Source organism: Dipodomys merriami, unplaced genomic scaffold (assembly GCF_024711535.1).
Source record: "Dipodomys merriami isolate MVZ:Mamm:240054 unplaced genomic scaffold, mDipMer1.0.p SCAF_69, whole genome shotgun sequence".
Taxonomy (NCBI): domain Eukaryota; kingdom Metazoa; phylum Chordata; class Mammalia; order Rodentia; family Heteromyidae; genus Dipodomys; species Dipodomys merriami.
In genome coordinates this window covers 1,661,201-1,676,175 of record NW_027206279.1, presented here as the reverse complement: position 1 = coordinate 1,676,175, position 14,975 = coordinate 1,661,201, and the positions used below count along the sequence as shown (strand labels likewise).

Sequence of the window (14,975 nt, the reverse complement as noted above, 5' to 3'; positions counted from 1 at the left end):
GAAGGTAGTGAGGATGGAGGTAGTGAGGATGGAGGTGGTGAGGATGGAGGTGGTGAGGATGGAGGTGAGGGTGGAGGTGAGGGTGGAGGTGAGGATGGTGGTGAGGATGGAGGTGGTGAGGATGGAGGTGAGGATGGTGGTGAGGATGGAGGTGGTGAGGATGGAGGTGAGGATGGAGGTGGTGAGGATGGAGGTGGTGAGGATGGAGGTGGTGAGGATGGAGGTGGTGAGGATGGAGGAGGTGAGGATGGAGGTGAGGATGGAGGTGGTGAGGATGGAGGTGAGGATGGAGGTGGTGAGGATGGAGGTGAGGATGGAGGTGAGGATGGAGGTGGTGAGGATGGAGGTGGTAAGGATGGAGGTGGTAAGGATGGAGGTGGTGAGGATGGAGTTGAGGATGGAGGTGAGGATGGAGGTGAGGATGGAGGTGGTGAGGATGGAGGAGGTGAGGATGGAGGTGAGGATGGAGGAGGTGAGGATGGAGGTGAGGATGGAGGTGGTGAGGATGGTGGTGAGGATGGAGGTGGTGAGGATGGAGGTGAGGATGGAGGTGAGGATGGAGGTGAGGATGGAGGAGGTGAGGATGGAGGTGAGGATGGAGGTGAGGATGGAGGTAAGGATGGAGGTGGTGAGGATGGAGGTGAGGATGGAGACGGTGAGGATGGAGGAGGTGAGGATGGAGGAGGTGAGGATGGAGGTGGTGAGGATGGAGGAGGTGAGGATGGAGGTGAGGATGGAGATGGTGAGGATGGAGATGGTGAGGATGGAGATGGTGAGGATGGAGATGGTGAGGATGGAGGTGGTGAGGATGGAGATGGTGAGGATGGAGATGGTGAGGATGGAGGTGGTGAGGATGGAGGTGGTGAGGATGGAGGAGGTGAGGATGGAGGTGAGGATGGAGGTGGTGAGGATGGAGGTGAGGATGGAGGTGGTGAGGATGGAGGAGGTGAGGATGGAGGTGGTGAGGATGGAGGTGGTGAGGATGGAGGAGGTGAGGATGGAGGTGAGGATGGAGGTGGTAAGGATGGAGGTGAGGATGGAGGTGGTGAGGATGGAGGTGGTGAGGATGGAGGTGAGGATGGAGGTGGTGAGGATGGAGGTGAGGATGGAGGTGAGGATGGAGGTGGTAAGGATGGAGGTGGTGAGGATGGAGTTGAGGATGGAGGTGAGGATGGAGGTGAGGATGGAGGAGGTGAGGATGGAGGAGGTGAGGATGGAGGTGAGGATGGAGGAGGTGAGGATGGAGGTGAGGATGGAGGTGGTGAGGATGGTGGTGAGGATGGAGGTGGTGAGGATGGAGGTGAGGATGGAGGTGAGGATGGAGGTGAGGATGGAGGAGGTGAGGATGGAGGAGGTGAGGATGGAGGTGAGGATGGAGGTAAGGATGGAGGTGGTGAGGATGGAGGTGAGGATGGAGGTGAGGATGGAGATGGTGAGGATGGAGGAGGTGAGGATGGAGGTGGTGAGGATGGGGGTGAGGATGGAGGTGGTGAGGATGGAGGTGGTGAGGATGGAGGTGGTGAGGATGGAGATGGTGAGGATGGTGGTGAGGATGGAGGTGAGGATGGAGGTGGTGAGGATGGAGGTGAGGATGGAGATGGTGAGGATGGTGGTGAGGATGGAGATGGTGAGGATGGAGATGGTGAGGATGGAGATGGTGAGGATGGAGGTGGTGAGGATGGAGATGGTGAGGATGGTGGTGAGGATGGAGATGTGAGGATGGAGATGGTGAGGATGGAGGTGAGGATGGAGGTGGTGAGGATGGAGATGGTGAGGATGGAGGTGAGGATGGAGGTGAGGATGGAGGTGGTGAGGATGGAGGTGAGGATGGAGGTGGTGAGGATGGAGATGGTGAGGATGGAGGTGAGGATGGAGATGGTGAGGATGGAGGTGAGGATGGAGATGGTGAGGATGGTGGTGAGGATGGAGATGGTGAGGATGGAGGTGAGGATGGAGATGGTGAGGATGGTGGTGAGGATGGAGATGGTGAGGATGGTGGTGAGGATGGAGGTGGTGAGGATGGAGATGGTGAGGATGGTGGTGAGGATGGAGGTGGTGAGGATGGAGATGGTGAGGATGGAGGTGAGGATGGAGGTGGTGAGGATGGAGATGGTGAGGATGGTGGTGAGGATGGAGGAGGTGAGGATGGAGGTGGTGAGGATGGAGGTGGTGAGGATGATGGTGGTGGTGCGGATGGTGGTGGTAAAGACAGTAAAGACAGGTAAAGACAGCAGCCACTGGGCTATGGGTTCCACACAGAGGGTTCTATGTCTTACTTGCAAGGATCCACTGGTCTGTGTTTCCTTTCATACAAATGACAAAACTGAACTTGTGGGCGGAGTCTGCGGTGGAGAGGGTGGAGTGTGGCTTTGCTGGCTGGCAAAGGTGGAGGGGCGGCGCCGGTGTGTCCGCTGGAGGATCCGAAGCCTCAGGGATAGCAGGTCAGACAGGATCCATGTTTGTCTGCTGTGCACACAGGTGACTGTTGGGTCAGGGAGGGCAGGTGAGGCAGGATCCATGTTTGTCTGCTGTGCACACACACAGGTGACTAATGGGTCAGGGAGGGCAGGTGAGGCAGGATCCATGTTTGTCTGCTGTGCACACACACAGGTGACTGGTGGGTCAGGGACAGCAGGTGAGACAGGATCCATGTTTGTCTGCTGTGTGCACAGGTGACTGGTGGGTCAGGGAGGGCAGGTGAGGCAGGATCCATGTTTGTCTGCGGCGTACACACAGGTGACTGGTGGGTCAGGGAGGGCAGGTGAGGCAGGATCCATGTTTGTCTGCGGCGTACACACAGGTGACTGGCTGGGTCAGGGAGGGCAGGTGAGACAGGATCCATGTTTGTCTGCTGTGCACACAGGTGACTGGCTGGGTCAGGGAGGGCAGGTGAGGCAGGATCCATGTTTGTCTGCGGCGTACACACAGGTGACTGGTGGGTCAGGGAGGGCAGGTGAGGCAGGATCCATGTTTGTCTGCGGCGTACACACAGGAGTGACTGACTGGGTCTGGCCCCACTGGCTTCAGGAAATGGAGTTGCTCTGGCTGGCCCGGTGCCAGCCACCGTGTCCTCCAGCACCCTGGCGGCCACAGCACTGATGGACACAAACTGTCAGTGGGGCAGCACTCCACCCCACTCCATTGAGCGGTGACAACGTGGCTGCTTCGGTGAAGAACCAAGGGCTCACTCGATGCGCTTCCAAATGGGGGACGTACCAGTTCCTCCTCCATCTCTCTGACATTTTCTACTCTCACCAGTGACCCGAGTCCTGGCTTCAGGGGATGATGAATGACGGCCTGTGCTGACTCACCGCTCAGCTGTGACTGCCTCCAGCCAAGGAGGCTCTGCTGCCATCTGCCCCGTGGCTGTCTCCGCTCCGCAAGAGGCCCTGGCTGGGCCGCGGCTGGGCACAGGCCTCTCCTCCCTGGTTCATGGCCCGGGCTCTTCCAGGCCCCTGTTCAGCCTCTCCTCACTGACATCACGGCAATCATTGCAGACACCCCCTCCCCGTGTCTGTCCTCCCAGGTCCACCCCTGCCCCTGGCCTTGTATTCCTAAATGGGCGCAGGGTCACCTCTCTCCCTCCACTGGCCCATGGGAACAGCTGGCCTCTTCACTGCAGTGAGACTGAGAGGTGGAGAAACAGTCCCCGGCCTGCCGGGGCTGCTACAGCCATTCCCATCCTCACACAGCCGCCGTGACTACTCCCGACCAGGGCTTCCAACAGAGAGCTTTGCTGATACAGACGAGAGCATCTGGAGTTTGACAGCGGGGAGAAGAGCAGTGAGCACGTTGGCAGGTCTTCACACGAGGAGAGGAGGAGAGGGCTCTGTGAAGCTGGGGAAGGAACAAAGGGCGTCAAGTGCCCAGCGAGGGTGATTCGGAACTGTACTCCACTTGTGTGGAGCATCTCCAAGATGCTGTCTTGCATATCAAGAGACGGCACGCACTCACCGTTACCCAGTATCTTAACCCATTTTCCATGACTCAGTACCACAGAATGCGAACTTGATCAAATTAGAAGGTGAAGGTGGGGATTGGCCGTCGCCTCTGGCAAAGGCAGAGGGGTCTGCAGAGACTGTTGGGGCCCAGGACATCACAACAGCCGGGGCCCATACTCACGCCTGTAAGCCAGCCATTCAGGAGGTTGAGATCCGAGGATCTCCGGTGGAAGTCAGAAGAGCTGGGGGAAAGTCCATAAGACTCTTATCTCCAATTAACCACAAAAAGCCTGAAGCAGAACTGTGGCTCAAGTGATAGAGTGCTAGCCTTGAGCAGAACCCTCAGGGACGGTGCCCGGGCACAGAGTTCAAGCCCAAAGAATGAGGATGGGCGAGATGGAAGGGAGACAGTATTTAAGAAACATCTCAAACTGCATTTAATAGAGGATTCCTGAGATAGTGTATTAACCCCTTAATCCACTCATCTACCAATCCTTGAGTAGATTAATCCATCGTCAAGACAGAGCCCCTATCACCCAATCACCTTTGAGACGTCAGCCCTGGGGGCGGGGCATGGCCCAGTAGTCCAGCTTGCATGGGTGCCTGGCCTCCATCCCTACCACCATAAACCAACGCAAGCCACATCTGACCATCTCTCCTAATAACTCACAGCAGAGGGCTGGGAAGGTGGCTCAGTGGTAGAGCGCTTGCCTTGCATGCATGAGGCCCTGGGTTTGATTCCTCAGCACCACATAAGCAAAAAGAAAAAAGCCAGAAGTGGTAGCACGCTAGCCTTCAGCTGAAGAGCCGAGGGACAGCGCCCAAGCCCAGAGTTCAGGCTCCAAGACCGGACCCAAAAAATAAATAACTCACAGCAGACATTACTGTTTTTTGTGGGGACATCCAGGCCACACCATCCAGTGACCCCCAGATGCTCACCAGAAAGCACTGATAGGCAAACCACACTCTTAAGGATGAGGAATTTACACGGGTATTTTAGCTTCATAGGGTACAATGTAGGGTTTTCATTCAGCTGTTCATTTCTTATAACTAGAGGGCTAGGGGGAAAAATGCCCTTTCTGGGCTGTTATCATTACCATCAGCTTTGGAAAGGCTAAGAGAAAATCTGAGCTGGGTAGTGGTGGCTCACACAGTGCCAGCTACCCAGCAGACCGTGACCCCAAGCCAGGCTTGGCAGAAAAGTCCAGGAGACTCTCAACCCCAACTAGCCACCACAGTGCTAGAAGTAAAGCTGGGTGCTAGTGGCTCAAACCTGTGAACCTAGGAAGGTGAGATTTGATTTTGTTTTGTTTTTTGGGGGGTCCGGTCGTGTGGCCTGAACTCTGGGCCTGGGCGCTGTCCCTCAGCTCTTCAGCTCAAGGCTAGTGCTCTACCACTGAGCCATAGTGCCACTTCCGGCTTTTCTTTTTGCTTATGTGGTGCTGAGGAATCGAACCCAGGGCCTCAGGGATGCAAGGCAAGTGCTCTACCACTGAGCCACCTTCCCAGCCCCAGAAGGTGAGATTTGAGAATCTCAGTTTGAGATTCAGCCCAGAAAGCAAAGCCCATGAGACTTATCTCCAATTAACCACCTAAAAACCAGAAGTGGAGTTGTGGTAGAGTGTTAGCCTTGAGCAAAAAACTCAAGGGACTGAGTTCAAGCCCCATGACCGACAACAACAACAAAAACAACAAAGTAGAGCTGTGTCTCAAATGATGGCACACTAAAGCCTTAGCAAAAAACTCAAGGATAGTGCCTTGGCCCTAAGTTCAAGCCCCAGGACCAGCACAGCACAACAAAACTACAACTATTCGCAGGCTTTCTGTTCCATCTCGGCCCGGAACTTGTGTGTAATCCAGCTCTTCTAGCAATTTGTCACAGATTAGTTTAAATTTATCCTAGTATACTGTCTTCTGGAACTGAAGGAACTGTAAGGTTCTTAGAGAAAAATTTTTGAAAAACCTAAGGCAGAGAATATTATATATACGACCTGTAAACACTATACATCTACATATACTATTTACCTCTCTATTCCAGCTAACCTATCTACCTACCAATCCACCTATCTACCTACCAGAAAAAAATCCAATATACACAAAAGCAACAGTCCATCCTGTCTCCAGTACCTTTGAGATACCTAAAGGCGTGTCTTCCTGCCCTCTACCTGAAGCACTGATAAAGCAAGCAGAAAATGCATCGTGCAACTACATATCCTATGGGAGGTGGCAGATGGTGGGGTCCACCTCCATTCCTGTTTATCTTTGTTCTGCCTTATCTTTTCCTCCTGGGGGTAGGAGCCATAGATAGCTTTCCTCAAAATGTGCATCTGCCCTAACGTTCGTTGGGTTTAGAAAGTGATTTTATGCACGGCATGATTTATGCCTCCAAACAATTAAAATCAATATTCTAGACAACACTGCTATGCATACTTACTATCTTCTGCACATGATGTTTACAAACTTCTCAACCTGACCGTTGTGAATGTAAACGTCCCATGATATTTAAGGAGAGTTGCACCCAAACAGAGAAGGCTGTATCCACTCATGTGCAAAGTGTGTTTCTGCTGACAGCGTGTTCATCAGGGTGGGGACTACAGCAGTCACTGCCGCAGGGGCATTCCCACCTCAGTGATGGGCAGGAGAGAGAAAGATCTCTTAAATTTAAACACAAGTCACACAATACACATTTTATAGACTATCTTCCCCCACAGTACCTGTCACTGAATCTATATAGTGCATTTCACAATGCACAATGTCCTAAATTCAGAAAGGGATTCTGGAGAAAAGTGGCATATTGGTATGCATTTTCTTAGACACCTAGATACTCATACCTACAAAATAAGTGGAAAGCTTTACACAAAGGCAACATTTTCTGCTTTCAGATGACGACTTCAAACAGGCTTTTCAGGGAACTCAAACAACAAAAAAACAAATGTGAGCTTGCATTAATATCAACTGAAAATGTATCAAAGACCTCAACCCAAGATCTGAAACTTCGAGACTACTTTAAGGGGGAGTAGGGGAAACACTGGCATCCACTGGCATATGCAGAAACTTCCTGTGTAGAATTCTGGGGGCTCAGCAGGGAGAAATGACAAATGGGATCACATCAAGCTAAAAAGTGTCTGCATAGCAAAGGAGTCACTGAGCTAAAAAGCCTACAGAATGGAAGATCTTTGCCAGCTATTTGTCTGACAAGGGCTGAATAACCAGAATATACAATGAGCTCACAAAAATAAACCCCTAAGAATTAATTAATAAATAAAATTAGCACATGTTCAAAGGAGTTAAATAGAGACTTCTCAGAGAAGAGGTAAAAATAGTCAACAGACACCTGAAGAAATGATTAACATCTCTGGCCACAAAATTCAAATTAAAACATCACTGAGATTCCATGGTGTCCTAGTAAGAATGGAATGACTATCATACAGCATTATGTACAACAAATGCTGGGGAGTGGGGAAAAAGGAAGCCCGTCACAATGCCAGTGGGAAGGTAAACCAGCACCGCCATCATTCAACAGGCCTCAAAAAAAGCCAGATGTAGAACTACCCTATGACCCAGCCAGCAGCCACACCACTCCTGAGCATTTATGCAAAAGGTTGTAAGTCAGAATAAAGAGCCCTGCACACCCATGTTCTCTGCTACACTAGCCACCACAGTCAAGAATGGAAACAAAGCTGGGCACCAGAGGCTCACAGCCGCAATCCTAGCTACTCAGGAGGCTGGGAGCTCAGGATCTTGGTTTGAAGCCAGCCTGAGCTTTGTGAGACTCTAATCTCCAATTAACTGCACCCCTCCCCTCCAAAAAAAAAAAAAAAGAAAAGAATGGAACTGTGCTAAGTGACAGAACACTAGCCTTGAGCAAAAAATCTCAAGGGAGTGTCCAAGCACACACAGGTGTGAGTGTGTATGTGCATGAACACGCGCACACACACATGCACACACACACGCACACACACGCACACACACACACACACACACACAGAGGAAAATTTAAAGAGAAGGTTTCAGCTTTTCTTCAGCCTGGTGAAGGGAAGGCAGAGGGGGTGGGTGGTCCTCGGGGTTGAACTCAGGGCCTAGATGCATGTCCCTGAGCTTTTGTGCTCAAGACTAGCACTCTACCACTTAAGCCACAGTGCCACTTCTGTGTCTTTGGTGGTTATTTGGAGATGACTTTCTTGCCCAGGCTGGCTTTGAACCATCTCAGCTTCCTGAGTAGCTGGGATTATAGTAGTGAGCACAGTGCCAACTAGGTTACACATGGTTAACACCTGTGCATTTATTTGATTGCAACCCTTTAGTGAACTGTATTTACCTGATACAACAGGAGGATAGTTTCAATCTTTCCATTAAAAAGTCTATCTCAATGTTAATAATTTGTCTAGTCCAGATGTGGTCTGAGATGTATTTTCAAAAACCTCTTCATAATATAAATCATATGTAAAAGTCAAAATGTTGTCACTGAAACTTCTGGAATGCCTGTGTGCTGAGAGGCATGTTCCAGAGACCTAGGCCTTGGTCCCTATCTCAAGAGACACCTCTTACAAGTCTGATACTTAGTTGCTGCTATCACTGGTCATGAGCTGATTTTTAATGTTAATTTCAAGTTTATTCAAATAATCTAGTCTAACTGAAACACTAAGCCAAAAGTATCATGTAGTAGAGTGTAGGAGGTGGCTTTTTCTTTCCATTTCTAGCACTAATTGCCCAAAGGAACTCCCCAAATTAGCATTTCAGAAAGAAGACCGTGGGCTAAATGACTTCACTCTGCTCTCACTGTTTCATTGTAAGTGTGGGGACTTCCACTGGAATACCAAGTACAAGAGAACAGGGCAAGGCTACATTCCCTGCACAGTCTGCCGAGAACCTGTCTGCCAGCCACCTTCCCCGCATGCTCACAAAGCTGCCTGTTCTCCAGTTGAGATTCTTTCAAAACTTTCTAATAACTAACTGTAAGTTTTTATTATTCCTCTACTTCCACATATGCTTGTTTCCTAGTTTTGTTTTATTCCTGAAATATTAACAGAGCAAGTCACACATGCATCTTGGCTGTTTAGAAAGAATTAAGACTCTTAACAGATCAGTCCTAACCATGGTTACATCATCTTACTGGGTGACTTTGTCTTTTGTCCATTTGTATAATCTACACCGTGAGGAGATTACCTGGGAACTTTCTTGGCAGAAAATCCAGTACTTGCCAGAGCAGTCTTTGTGTTCCTCTTCCCCATTACTTCTGGCCAAATGTCCTCCATGACCTTCACGCACCGAGGTTTCCTACAACACAAACACTTTCTGTAACAGGCAGTTTTCAACAGGCTCTAATGATGAATTTCATTTCACCAAATCCCTGGCATATAGCAGATCATTCCAAATGATCCACTTGTTTCCACGTGTGTGTAGAAACAAATGAGGACCACCCCAGGAGGAAAAAACTTAGAGTGACTTATTCAGAGTTGTACAGCCAGTTACACACCAGGTCTGGTTTTGTGAGGGACCTGAAGACACACAGGAGAATGACAGCTTTTAGTGGAAAAGGGAGGGCTTCTGGTGTGTCTCCACTAGCGCTTCTGGGCACAAGGAAGCTGCAGCTGGCCAGCTAGAAACGTGGAGTCCTCACTGACTAGCTTGGGACGAATACTTGGCCCTCTATGGTTGATTCTGAGCTGGACGCAGGGATTTAATAAATCAGCAGGGAGCTGTGGCGCAAGTGACTGCAGGTCAGCATGCCTTGAACAAAAAAAAAGTTAAGGGGCAGCATCCAGACCCTGAGTTCCTTTAAGAAAGGGCAGGACAATGGGGAAAGTGACAGAGGGGCTGACTGAAATTCATTGTGTGTATGTGTAGAAATGTCACAACGAAATCACACTTATTCAATTAGTGTATACCCATAAATAAATAAATAAATAAATAAATAAAAATCTAGAGGATGAAGTTGTGGCTCAGGTAATAGAGCACCTGTATAACAAGTATGAAGCCCTGAATTCAAACTCTAGTACCAAAAAAAAAAAAAAAAAAAAAATACAGAACCTAACAGGCACTGATTAATTCCTGAACACTTCTGAGATGGCTGCTAAGATTTGGGGGGGCTAAGGTTTTGGTTCCTGATGGACTGACTGCTAGAGCTTGTGAGCCAGTGTTCTACTTTCATACATGCTCTAAGCACTGCCTTTATATACTCATTTAGTCTCCCAAGAGGCAAGACTGTGGCTGAGTAGCTGCTGAACCACACCAGGGGTGTATTCATTAGGTGGGACATGGCCTAAGAAGTGGGAGAGCTAGGGGATTATCCTGATGTGTGTCAGCCAAACATACGCAGGAGATGACAAAGTGACATGCATAGGGAAGTAGATTCCTCCACCTCTAGGCTTCTCAATCCCTGCATGGTCACCCAACAGTAAGTCACAGAACTGAACACTTCCTAACCAAGACACAGGCACGCCTATGCCTGCTGGGTGAAGAGGCCTGCACTTCGCTTGCTGCCTGGTCAGCCGTGGTGGGGAGGGCACTCAGTCTTTCTCTTGCAGTGGGGGAGACGGGCTTACAGGTCACCACCCTGCATCTGCCACTAGCCAGAGGACTGAGGCCCACTGCGGAAGCTGAGCTTTATGAGTACAGCTTTGTTCCACCCAGTGACTAAGTCTCATCGTTCCTGGTGACCTTCAACTACAGAGGGAGTTGACATCCTGAGACTGCTATTCCTGGGGGTTTATAATTCTCCCCCTGGAGTCCAGTCTCCAAAATACCACCATGCACAAAGTAAGCAAATGCGTAAGTGGGGGGTGGGATGGAAAAACATACAACCTTATCCAGCAACTAAATCATACTAAATCTGAGGTTTAATGTTCTCAGGATCAAGGCACCATTCAACAATACTGGGTTTCTCTCGACAGTGGGCCTGGGCGAATGGGACATTGTGCCCTTGTCAACACCCTGTACAGCGGCTACGGCAAAGAGGAATAGTCCTTTCTTGCCCGATAGGAATAAACTTCTGAGGGCTTCCTAACTTTCCAACTCTCACGGCAACTGTTTGAGTTTGGCACCACTGCTTTCTAGAGGCGAGCTAACCTGCCTGAGCACACCTCCCTCCTGAGAGGTGAAAGTGGGACCTGAGTGAGGCAGGACCTCAACACTGGGATCTCTGCACGGTCCTCCCTCACCTACCAGGGCAGGGATGGTTCCAGTCTGTCTGACCCTAGCTGGCTCTTCTGATGGCAGCATAAAGGGGGTGGGGGGTGCCAGGAAAGAGAGGAGTCAGAGCAGGACGTGGAGAGGAATGGGGAACACTGGAATCATCAATAATAGTAATAATAAATGAATAAATAGTAATATAGAGCTGCATGGCTGACTCACAGCGGAGGGAAACAGAGCAGAGTCACAATGGCTGTGCTGGACTCATGAGGACATAAATAGCTACTGTGTATGTGAGAACACAAATGAGAGATTACATCACATAAACAGACTCAATTTAAAAAGCATGTGTGTCAGGGCATTGCTAGACCAGATCAAGGGCCTGAGTGAGGGGCCGCTGGCCTGGTGCATGAGGAAGGCCTGGGAATACAGGTGGGTGGCACGGGAGGAGTCGGCAGGAGAAAGGCTCTGTGATACTGTGTGAGCCCAAGCCATGAGAGGGCAGGGGATGCCCGCTGGCTCCGCAGGGCAAGATGCAGCTGAGCCTTTCAGCCGAGGTGTGGCAGGAATGAGGGCAGTGGAGTCAGGGGAGGGGCTGGAGGGGCTCACTGGAGTGGCAGAACTGTTAGGTAAGAGCAACCCAAGCACAACAGCCAGAAGGCTGAGTCTACAGAGGAGAACAATCACACACTCCAACCTGGTGCCACCGCAGGGGTAGTTTTTGGACCAACAGCATGTATATGCATCATCTCAAAATGTGTTAAAAAGCACAAAGGCACCAGTGGCTCACGCCGACAGTCCTAGCTACTTGGAGGCTGAGATCTAAAGCCAGGCGCCAGTGGCTCACGCCTGTAATCCTAACTACTCAGGAGGCTGAGATCTGAGGATCACGGTTCAAAGCCAGCCTGGGTAGGAAAGTCCATGAGACTCTTATCTCCAATGAACCACCAGAAAACCAGAAGTGGAGCTGTAGCTCAAGTGGTAGAGCGCTAGCCTTGAGCTGAAGAGCTGAGGGACAGCACCCAGGCCCAGAGTTCAAGCCAAACAACTGACAAAAAAAAAAAAAAAAAAAGAAGGCTGAGATCTGATGATCTGATGATCACAGTTCAAAACCAGAAAGAAAACCCACAAGACTCTTATCTCCAATTAGTCCCCCCCCCATCCTCTGCCAAAAATACTGAAGTGGAGCTGTGGCTCAAGGGGTAGAATGCCAGCTCAGGGACTGCATCCAGGTCACAATTTCAAATCTCAGGAATGACCCCCACCACCAAAAAAAATAAAAAATAAAAAGGTACAAAAGGGAATCCTAACCTCAGAAGACACGAATCAAAATCAAAGAAATACAGCAATGAATAAGCAATACTAAAGGATGGGACTAGTAAAACAGGAAGAAGAAAAAAGCAAGTACCACAAAAATGACAAAATGGCAGAAAGCAGGGCATATTTCTCAATAGTGATATTAAACATCAATGGGTTTGACTCTCTAATCAGAAGACATAAAGCAGCAGCCCAGACCAGAAAGTAAGAGCCAACCATTTGTGGTCTCCAAGAAACACACTTCATTATCAAAGATAAACACAAATTCCAAGTTAAGAAAAAGCCCTTCCAATCAAATGCATCCTGCAAGAAGGTAGGAACAGCCATACTGGTGTCTGATAAAACAGACTACAGGCTAAAATCAGTAAAAAGAAACAAAGAAGGTTACTTTGTTTACAGTGGTCAACATATATGTACCTACCAGTGATGCACCTAACATATGAAATACTCAGACTTAGAGGGACAGACAGACTCCAACACACGACTAGACTGTAACACCCCACTCTCCAAACAAAGATCAGCAAAGAAACCTCTGATACCATAACTCCAATGGGTTTAATAGGCATCTGCAGAACATTTCACCCAGTAGCCACATGATACACATTCTTCTCAGCAGCTCATGAAACCCTTTTCAAAACAGAACATACCCTAAGACATAAAACAAACCTAAGCAATTTTTTAAAAAATAAAAAACGCAACTCCCTATATTCTGATCACAGTGAGATTGAATTAAAATTAATCAGAAGACACAACAAAAAATACTCAAAAACATGGACTGAACATTGTTGAATAACAACACATTGAAGAAATAAAGGGAGAAATCAAAAAGTTTCCTCAAGCCAAAGAAAATGAATGCACTCCTACCAGAACCTCTGGGATATAGCAAAAAGCAGTGTTGAAAGGAAGTCATAGCTTTAAGCACCTACACAAAAAGAAGAGAGAGATATTAGCCAGGTACCAGTGGCTCATACTTGTAATCCTCGCTACTCAGGAGGCTGAGATCTGAGGATCATGGTTCAAAGTCTGGTTCTTTCAAAAAACATTGTTAAATTACCCTCTACCTATCTTGACAAAAAAAAACCCAAACCAACAAAAATCTGAAATGAAAAAAGGAATCATCATAACAAATATTAAAGATAGCAACCATAAGAGATTACTTAAAATTTTACTGAAAAACCTAGAAGAAATGGGTATGTTTCTAGAGGCATTCTACGAGGTGCCAAAGCTGAACCAGGGAGTTATGAACCACGTTAGACCCATAACAAGCAATGAGACTGGGGAATAAAGAGCCTCCCAACAGATAAACATAGACACAAAGCTCCTAAAGGATACTTGAGGGGCTGCGAGGTGGCTCAGCGGTAGAGTGCTTGCCTCGCATCCAGGAGGCCCTCAGTTAGATTCCTCAATATCACATAAGCAGAAAAAAGCCTGAAGTGGCGCTGTGGCTCAAATGGTAGGGTGCTAGCCTTGAGCTGAAGAGCTGAGGGACAGCGCCCAGGCCCAGAGTTCAGTACCCATGACAAACAACAACAAAAATACTTGATAACTGAAGTCAACATCTAATCAAAAAAAAAAAATCATTCACTACAATCAAGTCAATTTCATCCTGGAGATGTAAGGTTGGTTCAATAATCATAAATTAATAAATGTAATACATCACATCAATAGAGCCAATGACATCTCGATAGATACAAAAAAGTCTTTGACAAAATCCAATATCCATTTATGATAAAAGGCCCGGAGGAGGTAGAAACAGAAGGAACACATCTCAAAATTATAAAGGCTATTTGTGACAAACTTCATACTAGTATACCAACATCATACTAAATGGTGAAAAATTAAAACCATTTCCTCTAAACTCAGGAACAAGACAAGGATGTCTACTCTCTCCATTTGTTTCCAATATATTCCTGGGATTCGTAGCCTGAGCAATAAGAGAAGGGGATGCAAATCAGGAAAGAAGTCAAACTGCATGGCGCTGGTGGCTCATGCCTGTCATCCTGGTCACTCAGGAGGCTGAGATCTGAGGATTGTGGTTTGAAGTCAGCCCAGGCAGGAAAGTCTGTAAGACTCTTATCTCCACTAACCACCCAAAAAAGCCAGAAATGGAGCTATAGCCCAAGTAGTAGAGTGCTAGCCTTGAGAGCACAAAGAGCTTAGGACCGCTACACATGCATGCACACGCAACACACACACACACACACACACACACACAGAGTTACAATCAGCTCTATTTGCAGATGATATGATCTTACTAGTAAAGGAGCCTGAAGACTGCCTAGAATTGATCCATAAATATGGCAAAGTATCAGGGTACAAATTAACCCACAAAAATCAGTAGCTTTAGCCGGGCGCTGGTGGCTCACGCCTGTCATCCCAGCTACTCAGGAGGCTGAGATCTGAGGATCACAGTTCAAAGCCAGCCCGGGCAGGAAAGTCTGTGAGACTCTCATCTCCAATAAACCACTAGAAAACAGGAAGTGGCACTGTGGCTCAAGCGGTAGAGCACTCACCATGAGCTGAAGAGCTGAGGGACAGCGCCCAGGCCCAGAGTTCAAGCCCGACGACCGACCAAAAAAAAAAAAA

General features: G+C 48.5%; 1 long non-coding RNA gene across 4 annotated transcripts in view; it reads right to left on the bottom strand.

Moving 5' to 3' along the window:
• LOC138816174 (uncharacterized) overlaps nucleotides 1–14,975 on the bottom strand; it is a 50,589-nt gene that overhangs the window by 24,747 nt on the left and 10,867 nt on the right. For 3 of the 4 annotated variants that reach the window (XR_011368582.1, XR_011368580.1, XR_011368581.1), the window contains exon 2: nucleotides 9,108–9,218. This is a non-coding gene — a long non-coding RNA (uncharacterized lncRNA). Of the gene's footprint in view, nucleotides 1–2,276; nucleotides 2,489–9,107; nucleotides 9,219–14,975 lie in introns of those variants that run through there. The other variant, XR_011368583.1, reaches the window with a different exon arrangement.